At 39.9% G+C, this 13668-nt stretch overlaps 1 protein-coding gene across 3 annotated transcripts in view; it reads right to left on the bottom strand.

Moving 5' to 3' along the window:
* The window catches only part of PAIP2B (poly(A) binding protein interacting protein 2B), a 47811-nt gene extending 34198 nt beyond the window's left edge, over positions 1–13613 (bottom strand). The window contains exon 1 of one of the 3 annotated variants that reach the window (XM_082356445.1): positions 13490–13613. The gene's annotated coding sequence lies outside the window, so the exon portion shown is untranslated. Of the gene's footprint in view, positions 1–13454 lie in introns of all 3 variants that reach the window. The other 2 variants (XM_082356443.1, XM_082356444.1) reach the window with 2 other exon arrangements.
* Between the last annotated feature and the right edge of the window lie 55 nt (positions 13614–13668).

Here is a 13668-nt window from a genome sequence, read left to right as displayed (position 1 = left end):
CAAATTTTGGTAAAACTACTAGGCCCATATAAGGCTTAGGAGCTTGTGGATTTTTTGGTGTGGAAATCATTGATGAGGCAGGATTTGATGTTTAAGTTGCAAGAATGGAACAGAAGCAGATCATGAATTGGGAAAATATTTGAAGCAAGCTTATCCAGAACCTCTAAGGCAGTGGTCCCCAACCTTTTTGGCACCAGGGTTTCGTGGAAGACAATTTTTTCACGGACTGGGGCGTGTGGTGGGGGGGATGGTTCAGGCTGTAATGCGAGCAAATGGGGAGCGGCAGATGAAGCTTTGCTCGCTCACCCTCTGCTCACGTCCTGCTGTGCGGCCCGGTTCCTAACAGGCCACGGACCGGTACCAGTCTGCCCCCCGGGGGTTGGGGACCCCTGCTCTAAGGGAAAGAGAGGGTACCATGGGACAATTAAGTTACACAGAGGAAGCAAGTAATCTACCCAAATACCAGGGGAAAAAGATGAGAATAGAATAACAGCTCTTCCAAGTACTTCACTAACATTCTCTCTTAACCTTCACAGCAATCCTGTTGAGATAGATGCTATTATTATCCTGGCTTCTCAGATGAATTCTCTGACATTCAGATATTTGTTAAAGCAAGGTACAATCTAGTGAGTGCCAGAACTGGGGCTTAAGGTTAGGTCTTTCTGTCTCCAAAGCCCATGTTCTTAGCCACTACCTTACACTCTCACTCTTCCCACTTTAGTTCTAGAATGGCTCTGATATAAAACTCTGATTTTTCTCAAATACTACAAATGGGAGTAGGGGAAGCAGGCTGAAGAAAAACGCTACTCAACAAAAGGACTAGGTCTTTGTAAGGAAAATACAAATAAGGATACATCACACACTAGTGTGTTAAATCAAAATAAGTTATTCCCTACCATAAACATACAAAGCTCCATTTAATTTGAAGCTTGCTGGCACTTTTAGGATGAGAAAGCAGACCTCAAATAGGTCTATCCTATCCCTTATGTACAATTCCAAAATCCAAAAAGCTCTAAAAACTAAAAATTTTCCATACACTTCATGTCAAAACTGAATTGACAGTATAACTTGGCCTGAACTGATGTGAAGCTATATATAGCCTTAATTTACCTTACTTAGTGTGAATACTCTTGTTTTGCTCAGAAATATTAATGTGTGCGACTAAGGGTTCTGCATCAGACCCCCTCAGGCATTACATAACATACAGAGAAAGGATCTCTATAAAATCTGAAAATTTCTGAATTCTAAAACTTATCTAGGGCTTCCCTGGTGGCGCAGTGGTTAAGAATCCCCTGCCAATGCAGGGGACACAGGATCGAGCCCTGGTCCGGGAAGACCCCACATGCCACAGAGCAACTAAGCCCGTGCGCCACAACTACTGAGCCTGCGCTCTAGAGCCCACAAGCCACAACTACTGAAGCCCACGCTGAGCAACAAGAGAAGCCAGCACACCACAACAAAAAGTAGCCCCTGCTCGCCACAACTAGAGAAAGCCAGAGCACAGCAACGAAGACCCAACACAGCCAAAAATAAATTAAAAATGAAATTAAAATTTTTTTAAAATTAAAAAAAAACTTATCTAGCCAAAGATTTTGGACCCTCTATGGACCTGTATTCCAAAGTATTTTAAAAACAATTTCCAAAAATGGAAATCAGATCAGAGATACTCAATCTTTAGGATTTCACAGACTAGGAAATTTTCACAAGTATTTTGAGGAGAACATAAGATTGCAATTTGTTTTAACTAAATAAGGGTAATAGAAAACATCCTTATCAACATAATTTTATAAAGGGATATTTTAACATCCAAAAACATAGGAAGGCCTTAATCCAATGCAAAAAACAATTCTTTGTATTAATAAATGCAATTTTATGAAAAACACTATGTGGTCTAATTTTTTTACTTTTACCATGGTTGGTGAAAATTCACCTAGGACCAGCACTGGTCTGGTCTGAGGCATAGAGCCCAGCTGGCTACATAAAATTACTTCAGGCAGTTGTTTAAAATGCAGCCCCCAGGCTCCGTTCTAGCAGATCATGATTCAGAAGGTCTCGGGGTGGGGCCCCCAAATCTATATTGTGCATTAGAACGCTAGTGGCTTGTTTCTGCTGTGCAACAAGCTTCAGAACCACTGGCCTGGTCTGTAAGATCTAGTTCTCCTCTCCTTTTTCTCCTCCTAATTCTCCTCTGTGGGGGTGGGAGCAAAACAGGAATGTTTCCAAGTAGGGAGTCTGCCCAGCCTGTTGTGTATGACACCAGTTATTCCTCCAACAGTCGATGTTCAACCAGCTGGTCAACTTTAAAACCGAGGGTGTCAGCAGTGGAACAACAGAAATTAGGTAGCAGACAAGCGAGAGAAACCTGTTGAAGGAAAACTCCTTCATGAAAAGGTGTGGCTTCCAGAGCTGAGGCCTAAGTTCAGCACAGGTATCTTTGTCTTAGTTAAAATAATAACAATAATAACCATTTAAAAAATATATATGTGTATTTTGTGTGTGTGTGTGTGTGTGTGTGTGTGTGTGTGTGTGTGTATATCTATTTATTCCTTCATAGCTGTCTCCTGTATCCAGCTTCTGTGCCAGGTCTATGATTTTGGCCTTCATTTTTCATCTTCAGAGGGATTATAAGAATTACTAGTATTACCTCAAACAACGTAATGACAAATCACTAAAAAAAAAAAGAAAATCCATAGTACGCTTGATGTTTTATGAAGCAGACGATATTCTCCAACATATAAAATAATTTCAGTGAGTTCTGTCTTTTTTAAAAATAGTTTCTCTTATTCTCTTAAATTACTGTTTAAAAAATGTTAAGACTAAATATAGCTAATATCTTTAAAAACACAAAAACTTTCAATTTAATAGGCACTCAAAGTTCTTTCCCAGTTAAAAAAAAATATCAGGCCCTTCTAAACCAAGGCTAAATGTTAAGTGGGAAAGACAAAAGGGACATATAAATAACCCCCATTCTCATGGGATTAATCACTTAATCCTATTTGACCAGAATCCCCTGGTATCCAAGCTCTGCAAATGAAACAAAATTTCTCACTTGATATCTGGCTAGGACTTCCAATCATGAGACAAGAATTGTGTCATATCCCTGTATGCTGCTCATTACCTGAACTCAAACACTATGCTGAGCAGCAGCAGAGTTGAATCTTTCATGATCTGCCCCATAACCTGTGCACTTCTTATACTCCCAAATTTAGCTTTCTTTTAGAACCAGATTTCTAGAATTTACAGTTAGTATACAGCAACTGGTCACAAAATTTAGTCCCTGGCCTAGCAGCATCAATTATCACCTGGGAACTTGTTAGAAATGCAAATTATGAGGCCCCAGCCCAGACCTGTGGAATCAGAAACTCGGTGGGGCCCAGCAATGTGATTGTGAAGCACCACTGGTCTACAGCAAGTAGAAAAACATGCTTCCTTCTATAGGTCCAAAGGCAGGGGTACTGTATATCCTATCTTGATATGAAATAAAGACATCCGATTAAAAGACATATTCTCCTCACAACTCCCACCCTCAACCCAATGTGTTTTATTTCAAATGAGTTAGATAACAGCACAAGCAGCAATCAGAGATTTAGTCTGAAATAGATACTAACCAGGTATCAGTTCCCACCCAGCCTGATTTCATGCAATACCATTTACATCCTCTTACACCTAAAGTTCTAAAAAAGGATCTTCAAATATGCGCCTAATACACTTTAGTGATTCTATAATAAAACATCAACTAGGTCTGAAGATATCAAACTTACTAAAGAAGAAAAGTGGAATTATTTGCTACATATTAGAACTGCATTCAACAGGGAGTTAAACTTCAGGATTTTTTTCACCTTTATACTTCCAAAGTTAATAGAATTAAACCAGAATACCCCATTCTTCAAAATCTCCTAGCTAGGTAGATTTTTACTGCATTACTTCTTGCTTTCTGTGGGGATAAAGCAGAGCCCTGGTAGGCACATTTAGTATATGTGCAACACCTCAGAACTAGACAGTTACATCTGGTAAACCCTCAGATGGTGAGTGTAACCTCAGCACTAGCCTTGGTAGCAAAAAGACACTGAGAACACCACTGTCAAACAAAAGTAAGTTCTCATTAGATAATTACACTGTTTTGCTTCTGTTTACACTGCAATCACTATGTTAAAACTTCACTTCCCCTGATTTTAATGCATTTTATTTTACGTATTTATTTTTGACTGCGCCACGCGGCTTTCGGGATATCTTAGTTCCCCGACCAGGGATAGAACCTGTGCCCCCTGCAGTGGAAGCACGGAGTCGTAACCAGTGGACAGCTAGAGAATTCCCTTAATGCATTTTATTTTATTTATTTATTTTTTTAAAAGAGTAGAATTGGTGGTTTTTTTTTTTTAAGTATTTATTTATTTATTTATGGCTGTGTTGGGTCTTCGTTTCTGTGCGAGGGCTTTCTCTAGTTGTGGCCAGTGGGGGCCACTCTTCATCGCGGTGCGCGGGCCTCTCACTATCGCGGCCTCTGTTGTTGCAGAGCACAGGCTCCAGACGCGCAGGCTCAGTAGTTGTGGCTCACGGGCCTAGCCGCTCCGCGGCATATGGGATCTTCCCAGACCAGGGCTCAAACCCGAGTCCCCTGCATTGGCAGGCAGATTGTGAACCACTGCGCCACCAGGGAAGCCCCCCTTAATGCATTTTAAAGGGTGGGCAAGACCAGTCTATAGTCCACAAAGTATCTACTTTCAAAAAGCAGGTAGGGGCTTCCCTCGTGGCACAGTGGTTCAGAATCTGCCTGCCAATGCAGGGGACACGGGTTCGAGCCCTGGTCTGGGAAGATCCCACATGCCGCGGAGCAACTAGGCCCGTGAGCCACAATTACTGAGCCTGCACGTCTAGAGCCTGTGCTCCGCAACAAGAGAGGCCGCGATAGTGAGAGGCCCGCGCACCGAGATGAAGAGTGGCCCCCACTTGCCACAACTAGAGAAAGCCCTCGCACAGAAGCGAAGACCCAACACAGCCATAAATAAATAAATAAATAAATAATTAAAAAAAAAAAAGCAGGTAATCCCCATGCAACTGTTTCAGAACACAGACAAATTAAGAGAACCTTCTAATGATTAGTATACAGGTAGTTCAACACATTAAACAGAACAAAAATAACACAAAAGAAAATCACAGGCCAACTTCCATGTTACAAACATATAATTTCAAATAAAACAGGATTAAATAAAGTCAAGCAATTTATTTAAAAATTTATTTAAAAATAAAGCAAAACAAAAAAGTTCTGATCAAATAGGGTTCAGCCCAGAAATGCAAGGATGGTCTAAAATTAAGAAATATGAAAATGTATTTTACCATATTAACAGGCAAAGGAAAAAAAACTACATGAGCATCTCAATAGTTGGGAGAAATATATATATAATTCTATTTTTTTTTAAGTTTATATGCATAAAAAAGGTCCAAAAAGCAAAAAATAGAATGTTTTGGGTGGAAAATTAAAGATATTTTTCTTTATATTTTGTTTTCTGTATTATTATAAAAAAAAGTGTGCTTTCTTTTATAATCAAGGAGAAATGCTATTTTTATTGATACATATTCAAATGTTTTCCTTTTCTTATTTTTCCTCATGTATGTATGTCACGTATTAACTAGAGGGCTTGAATTTCCTGCCCCTTGAGGTAGATTAGACCACTTTGGGGGTGTGCACTAGATAAAACTGCCCTACCTTCATTTTTTTTAAAGGTCCTCCTATAGCAACATGGAAAAAATACAGTTAGATAAGTTTAGAAATATTAAAAGTATAAATACAATTACAAATAATATGTATGCATATGAAAAAATACTATAAGTGAATATGAAAAAGAAAGCAATGCAGCTATTGAAGCAATGGGTACTGCCATTTGACAGTTTCAAATCGTTTCATTGTTCTCAAAATATTTTTTAAATATACAAAACTGAGTAAAAGAAGAAAAACAAGGCTGCCACTCCTTCCTGGGGCCTCTCTTCCAATCTTTTCTACTGTTGCTATGTATTCACCTGGTACCAAAGAGATGGGCAGCACCTCAGATCCCTTTTTCTTCTCTCTTTTTCCTAACTCCATTTCATTCATTCATTCACTCATTTTTTGAAAAGGTAATACAAAAACATGACTCAAAAATTTTTTTAATATATAAAATATATATGAGGGCATATGGCAAAATCCCATTCCCACTCCTATTTCTTTCATTGGTTTCTTATATATCATTTCAGAATTTCTTTTGCAATTATAAGCAATGTATATTCTTATTGTACCCTTCTTTCTCTCTTCCTCATTCTTTTTACAACTATACAATATTCCATGATTTGGATGTTTCAAGGTTTATTTAACCAGCTCCTGTTGACACACTGGAGTCATCCTTTTCATGCTATTACAAACAATGCCAAGCATAACTATGCACATATATCAAGTTCATTTCTGAATGTGCCTTGCTTGAAGCTTCTGAAGTGGTGCAGGATATTAGATTACCACAAGGCCCTACGTTCACCAGGCTGAGAAGTCAGCTCCTTTTCGTATTATAGTTCTCATTATATACAGCAATATGTAGCAAAAGACTTAACAATTCCTTGAACCAAGGAAATGTACTCTTAGGGGACTTATAAAAGTAAAGTGACTAAACAAAACACCCAAGATGAACCCATTTCTTTTAAATAATGCAGACACACACATCCATCAAATATATCCATCGAAATGTTAATCATCTCAGTATGGTAGATCTATGAAGTGCTTTGTAGCTTTTCCCTCCTTTTGCCTATCAATGCTTTCTAATTTTACAATGGTAAATACATATTATTTCTATAATACAAAATTAAAAACTAAAAATAAAATGTTAATGAAAATTAAGTTGGATACATTCCATTCCTTCAGTCTGCCTTTTATTTGCATAGTGCCTCAGAGTTCATAAGGTATGTTTATATGCATCATTTAATTCTTATACTAACCCTATGTACTTTCATTTTGTCAAAATGGGAAAGGAAGAAAAATGTAAAAGGAGGCCACAGATGGTTAGACAGCTGTGCCCAAGGTCATTCAAATAGAAAGTTGGCAGTGACAAATCTCAAACATAGATCTTCTGACTTCAAATTCAGTGAGCTATCAAAAACATGATCATTGCTTCCTTAATTTTAACAATACCTTGGGAGTTAATCACATAATCAGAATTTGACAGATGAATTAAAATTATACAGCAAGGTCATTAATTAATGCTCATATAACCAAATCTTATTGAAAAGAGAACACTGGCATACAACCCCAAAAATTCCAGAGTCAGAAGAGGGTGTGGATTTTCAGTATCCTCTTAAATAAATTACCCATCTGGCAAAATATGTCTAACATAGCCTAAAATGAATGCATAATAAAAGAAGCATTCTCTCAAGGTGGAAGAGTACCACTTCCAAAATGACCTCTGCCTTTGCCACCACCATGGACTCCTGCTCTAGTTCTGCAACGCCCCAGGGTGTCTCTGATCACCTTAGAGAATTTCAAAATATGAATAAGCCATACTTTTCATGGGAGGGTGTGATCATATAACGATTTTTTTTAAGTTTGGGACTTATTGACCAAGATGATGATATTTTGGCTAGAATGTATTCTTTCTCTCCAAATGTCTCTCCTTCTTTTCTATAAGATTATAGAATTATACACTATTTTACAGTGGACATGGAGACTACCGATAAATCTTGGTTTGGTAAAAATATATTTTAATTCATCATTCCTCAAACTATGTCTCATGTAATCCTGTTCCAAAAGATGTTTAGGTATGCTGCAGGGGTGGGGATGGGGAGAGAAGCCATGGTTAAATACAACGTAGCCCTTTTGGAGAGGCACGCTTCACAAAAGACATTAATATAATAAAGGCTCTAGAGATGTCCTGCATTTCAGAAACCTTTGTTTAACCCAGTTTATTTTGACACAGAATTCTACTATGGCATAACTATTCACATCTTATGCTCAGAGAAACTGTTTGAATAAATGTAACTATTACCTGAACGCCCAAAACAGATATGGCAAATATGGATAATTCTTAAATCTTTCCTACCACAAATTATCTTCATAAAGTCCTTATTTTCAGTATAGTGCACCCCTACTTCTTTACCTACCAAGGCCCAGCTCAAATACCACCTCATTTGGGACTTCCCTGGCGGTCCAGTGGTTAAGACTTCACCTTCCAATGCAGGGGATGCGGGTTCAATCCCTGGTCAGGGAGCTAAGATCCCACATCCCTCGTGGCCAAAAAACCAAAACATAAGACAGAAGCAATATTGTAACAAATTCAATAAAGACTTAAAAAAAATACCACCTCATTTAAGAAATCTGCCCCCAGTGTTCCATACCACGAAATACTCCTTTCTCCTGGTTTAGATAGCATTTTATTCATATCTCTATTACTTCACTTACATAATAAATCAGTTCATCCATCTGTCTCCTTGTTAGCTTGTGAGCCACTTGAGAATAAGTTTGATTACATTTTCAGCACCTTGAACAGTGTAGGACACATATGAACTTCATGATGAAGTAAACAATTTCACTATAGTGTAATAGTTCCCAAAAGTCAATATTTGTATTTCTAAACTGTTACCGATACCCTGCCAACAACTTGAGAATATTACACTTTCTCCCTAAAATTTGCATCCATTACTGAGCAGCTGTGGTCATAGTTAATTCAGGTGTGACAGGTCTTCTGGCCAAGCCCACTGATAGTTTTTTCCTGAGGTGATTTTTGTTTGTTTGCTTTTTGTTTGTTGTTTTAATCTACCAGGAGCATACAGTAAACTTCATTATCTTTTTATATCTCTGCCTTTGCACCTGCTAGTCCCTACTTGGATTACTGCCTCAAGGTTTTATTCACCTGGAAAACATTCCTACTCATTCTTTAAGAATGTGCTTAAACAATGCCTTCTCTGGGAAGCTTTCCTATCCTTCCATCCTTTTAGGAAGAGTGAGGGAATTCCTCAAGTTAGACATTTGTACATTTATTACCATGTATCAGGCACTGAACTAAGTGCCAAAGATAGAGGATGAAGATGTTAACCCTCCCGGGTGGAGCACAGTCTAGTAAGGAAGACAGCCACGTGAACAAATAACCACACTATAATAATGTTAAATGCAATACCAAAAGGAATATCTATGCAATATTTGACGTGTGTCAGGTACTTTGTTAGGTGCTTTATTAAACACTGTCTATGACCATGTTAGATAGGTATCTGAATTGGACAGAAGTCCACGAAAAACTCTAAGGACCACTCTATATTCAGTTGTTTTCTGAAGGAACTGTCTCCAAGGGGTTCTTTTTATATATGCTACAGTCTGTGTCATAGATAATACATGAAATTAATGCTACTTCTTTGGCCACAAACTCCTGGACCAGACTCAGAGCTCTAACTAAGAACAATCTACAGGTTGAAATTGAGGGAGATCACCTAGGACATGGCCTGGTTCAATATTCTGCTCAACAGGGGTTCTCCATTTTAGTAGGTGACAAACCAATCCAATCAGATACTCTCTCTTAGAAAACACAAATGTTGGGTGAACAGAGTAAAAGAAGGTAGGTCTCCAGAGCTTAAATCCTATCCTAAATACTGCTAAGTTATTGTTCTGTAAGGTTGTGAAAGCACTAGGGCCAAGGGACAATATGGTGGCTAAGATGATATCCCATTCTAGTTTACATTAAACCCTCATCATCAAAAGTAATATGTGTGTCTCTTCCTTGCAACCCACAAGGGCCTAGCACATCAGATCACCACTTTTGAAATTAGGAAACAGGCTTTAAAAGTTCAACAGTTTGACTAAAGTCACTCAGTTGGTAGGCGGCAAAGGCAGAAATTAAAGACCAGATCAGTATGATTCTTCTAGAATATCCTGCCAGTTACATGGGTAAATGGCCTCAAAATCAACTAATAACAAGTAGAGAGGCTCAAAAGAGTGTATGCAGAGTAGAACAGAAATGTTCTGGAAATCAGTATGCTAGGGGATGTGAAGTGGGAGGGACCACAAAGGGTTTCACCTTGGTCAAGTTAATCTCTAATTCCAAACTAGACCTCTCTCCTGAGCTCCAGACTGTTAGCTGTCTGTCTTTCTTATTCAAATTTAACATCTGTAAGGGCAGCAGCTTTTTTTAAAAAAAATATTTATTTATTTGGCTGCGTCAGGTCTTAGTTGCAGCACACGGGATCTTCGTTGCCGGTGCGGGATCTTTAGTTGTGGCACATGGAATCTTTAGTTGTAGCACGCAGGATCTTTAGTTGCGGCATGTGGGATCTTTAGTTGTAGCATGTGGGATCTAGTTCCCTGAACAGGGATCCAACCCAGGTCCCCTGCATTGGGAGTGTGAGTCTTAGCCACTGGACCAGCAGAGAAGTCCCGGGCAGCAGCTTAATCGCTAGTTTGTTCACCACAGTCTAAAACAGAGCCTGGCTTATAGTAAATGCTTAATAAATATTTGTTGAACAAATGAATAAGAGAATGAACTCTCAAAGAAGCTAAAGGCACATTCTACAGTGGATTGCAGGGAAAGTTACCATGAAATAGATTCCAGGGCTTATTTACAAGTACAGCTGATACTCATTATTTGTGGATCCCGTATTTGTGAATTTGCTTATTTGCTAAAATTTATTTGTAACCCCCAAATCAGTACTGATGATGCTTTCACAGTCATTCATGGACATGCACAGAGTGTCAAAAATTTTGAGTCACCCCTGAGTACATTTCCCAGCTAAGGTCGAACTAGGCAGTGCTCTGCTTTTTAGTTTCAGCTCTCATGGGGATGACTAAGGACACAGACAGTAGGGGGCAGTGCAGCGTAGTGCAGGAAGCTCTGGCTCATGGGCCAGTAGGGTCTGAATCCTAACTCTGGCACCTCTTAGGGGTTGGCCTCAGGCAAGTCACTTAACACTTCTGCACCTCATTTTCTCTTTTGTAAAATAAAGAAATAGAATCTGCCAGGATGAGTTGTATTTAGGATTTAAGATTAAATCTATGTGAGAAATGTACATATTTTCCCTAGGAGCAATGGTTCAATATTCACTAATTTAGTGTTCTGCGTGATTTTATAGATCATAATCACCATGAATAATGAGAATCAACTGTAATTACTTATAACAAGGTAACAAAAAATTACAGAAAATAATTATTTGGATGGAGGGTAGGCAGTGGGAGGCTTCAAGAAGATTTTGAAATAGAACCCCACCAGGCACATAAGACGTGGAAGAGGCTTTCAAGAAGAGAGAACAGTACCTACAGAGAAAGGCCCAGGTATGTGAAATAAACAGGTAGTTTGGGAAACAGCACTTTAGAAAGTCTAGAGCAGTAGGAGATGAGGACAGAACACCAGGCCACAGTGCTTCTCTTTGCCCTGTACACACCTTATACTGCAGAAGCTCTCCCTCTGCATTTAATTCTTGGTTTACAGGTCTCTCTTCCATCACACTATGAGCTCCTTAAAGACAAGGTCTCTAGAAGAAATCATAACTATAGTGCTCTAAATTTGCAAACGAGTAATTACTAAGCACAAACATACCTGAAAAGACTGAACTTTGGTTTTCAACTGCAGCCTTATACCAACTCACAATAGTGACCAACTCATTGGACTTTTAGTTGATGACTGCTAATAATTCTGTCATAATTTTTTTGTTGTTGTTCTAGACATCTGGACATTTGTTAGTTTTAAGATCTTCCTCTTTTCAGTGTGATTTTCTGTATTAACAGGGCTCAAACATATGGTCCTTTAGACAATGCTGCCTCTTTAGAGTAAAGACTCCTTTTAATTCACTCTATTAGACTTATTTCTTTATATACAAGATACAGTCTTAACATAGTAAAATACAAGGAGGCATATTGATATATATGTCACAAATAGAATAAGGAAAACAATAAGAATTTTTCACAAAAGCTTGCAAAATTCTGGCCAAAACACAGTGGACGTGACGTTAAACTCACTGCTTACATTTCCCCACTAAGAACTAGGAAAAACTACTGCGATTTATGTAAAGTCATGAAGCTAAGCACAGTTAGAATCTACTAGGCTTTGTACACGTGTGTTTTCTTTCTTCCCTCTTCCCCCCCCTGCACACAGGGTAAAGGACCTATCAGGCTTCTCCCAGTACTTCCATTTCCTCCATCTCCTCAAACAAAATCCTCACTGTCCAACATCTAAATTAATATTTTCAAAACTCTAAGTCTCAATCAAAACTGAATATGATGTTACTTTTTCCCCATAAAATTCTTGGCATATTTTATTTAGGCACAACATAATTTATACTTTTATCTAGAAACATATGGCTACAACCAACCCTATTGAAACCCAAACTGATATACTATGAAGGTGAATACAAATTCTCTGTGAAAGGGGAATAGAGAGTGCTGTTTTTAAACAGATTTAATGCTATATTATCCATAGGCTGGGTGTGATCAAATCACATAGCGCCGTACAGCTAAAGCATGTCCTATATTTCATGACAAAGTAGGGTGGTCAAGCCCTTACTTACACTGCAAACTCTCGGACACCCCAGTTAAGTTGTTTAAAGTATAATCCAATTCTACCTACTTAAAAAAATAATAATAATACATTTTAAATTTTCTTGCTTCCAGTAAACCCTTCTCATTTGCATTTTCAAAAATTATCACCAAAACAACTAAAATGGGACAGATTCTAGAAAGGATATAATGATCAATGCCATTTTCAGGAAGGGAAGAATGGGTTATCATTAACAAAACCGATTAAAGTCCCCAACCTTGAAAAGCTCCCTCTACAGTGTATTCTGCCTCTCTTGTGTTCACCTTCCAGCAGCCTGGAAGGGGCAAGTAGAAAATGTTAGTTTCCATGAGAGATGAAGATGAAATTTAGGGGATGGGAGGGAGTAAAGGGCTCACTCGCTTAAGGGAAGGATGAAGACAAGTGGCCAAGGTCCCTAACTCAAATTAGGTATCAAGAATGAAGGTTAGAGTAACGCGGGAAGCACAGGGAGTTTAAGAAACGCAAATAATGCAGGGGGACCCGCGAATGGGGGAGGGGCGAAAATGCGCAACTCCTCCCCCTTCCCACCTCCGGGAGGAGGACGGCAGGAGGCAGCACTGGTCAATGTGCCTGGCAGTGTTGCACACGGGCAGTAAAGGGACTCGCAAGCCAGAAACTTCAGTCCGAGTATTAGAAGGGGGCTGAGTGGGGGTCAGGGGAGTTGGGGGCGGAGGAAGAATAGCGCGCCGGTGCGGGGAGAAAGGGACTAAAGACCGCCTAGCGCCCCCGAGGGGCAGGGACTGACGCCGGCGGATGCCCCTTCTCGCCGAGGGCCACGACGTGGGACCCGCCGGCTTACCCTCCTCACAGGAGCTCGGGGAGGCGCGCCCCACCCCTCACAGCCCGGACGGCAGCGGAAAGAGAGGCGCAGGGTGCCCCCAGAGCCGGGAGAGCGGCGCTTCCCGCGGCTCCCCTCCCCGAGCCCACCTGGGCTGACCAGAAGCCCCTCCTCCAGACCGTACTCTGCTACTCCTCCGAGAACCTGAGCCGTCGCCGCAGAGATCGCCGTCGCCAGAACAGTCTCGGCCTGTAGTACCAAAGCGTGAGCCACAGCACCCGAGGAGCGCCGCTATCACTCGCTAGGTTACCTCTTGCTGCACACTGGTCCTCACCCCGCCCCCGAACCCAAGCCATTGGTTGT

Source organism: Balaenoptera borealis (genome assembly GCF_965194805.1).
Source record: "Balaenoptera borealis genome assembly, chromosome: 15".
Lineage (NCBI taxonomy): Eukaryota > Metazoa > Chordata > Mammalia > Artiodactyla > Balaenopteridae > Balaenoptera > Balaenoptera borealis.
Note: the sequence above shows the minus strand (reverse complement) of the source record. Positions and strands in the feature narration are given on the sequence as shown.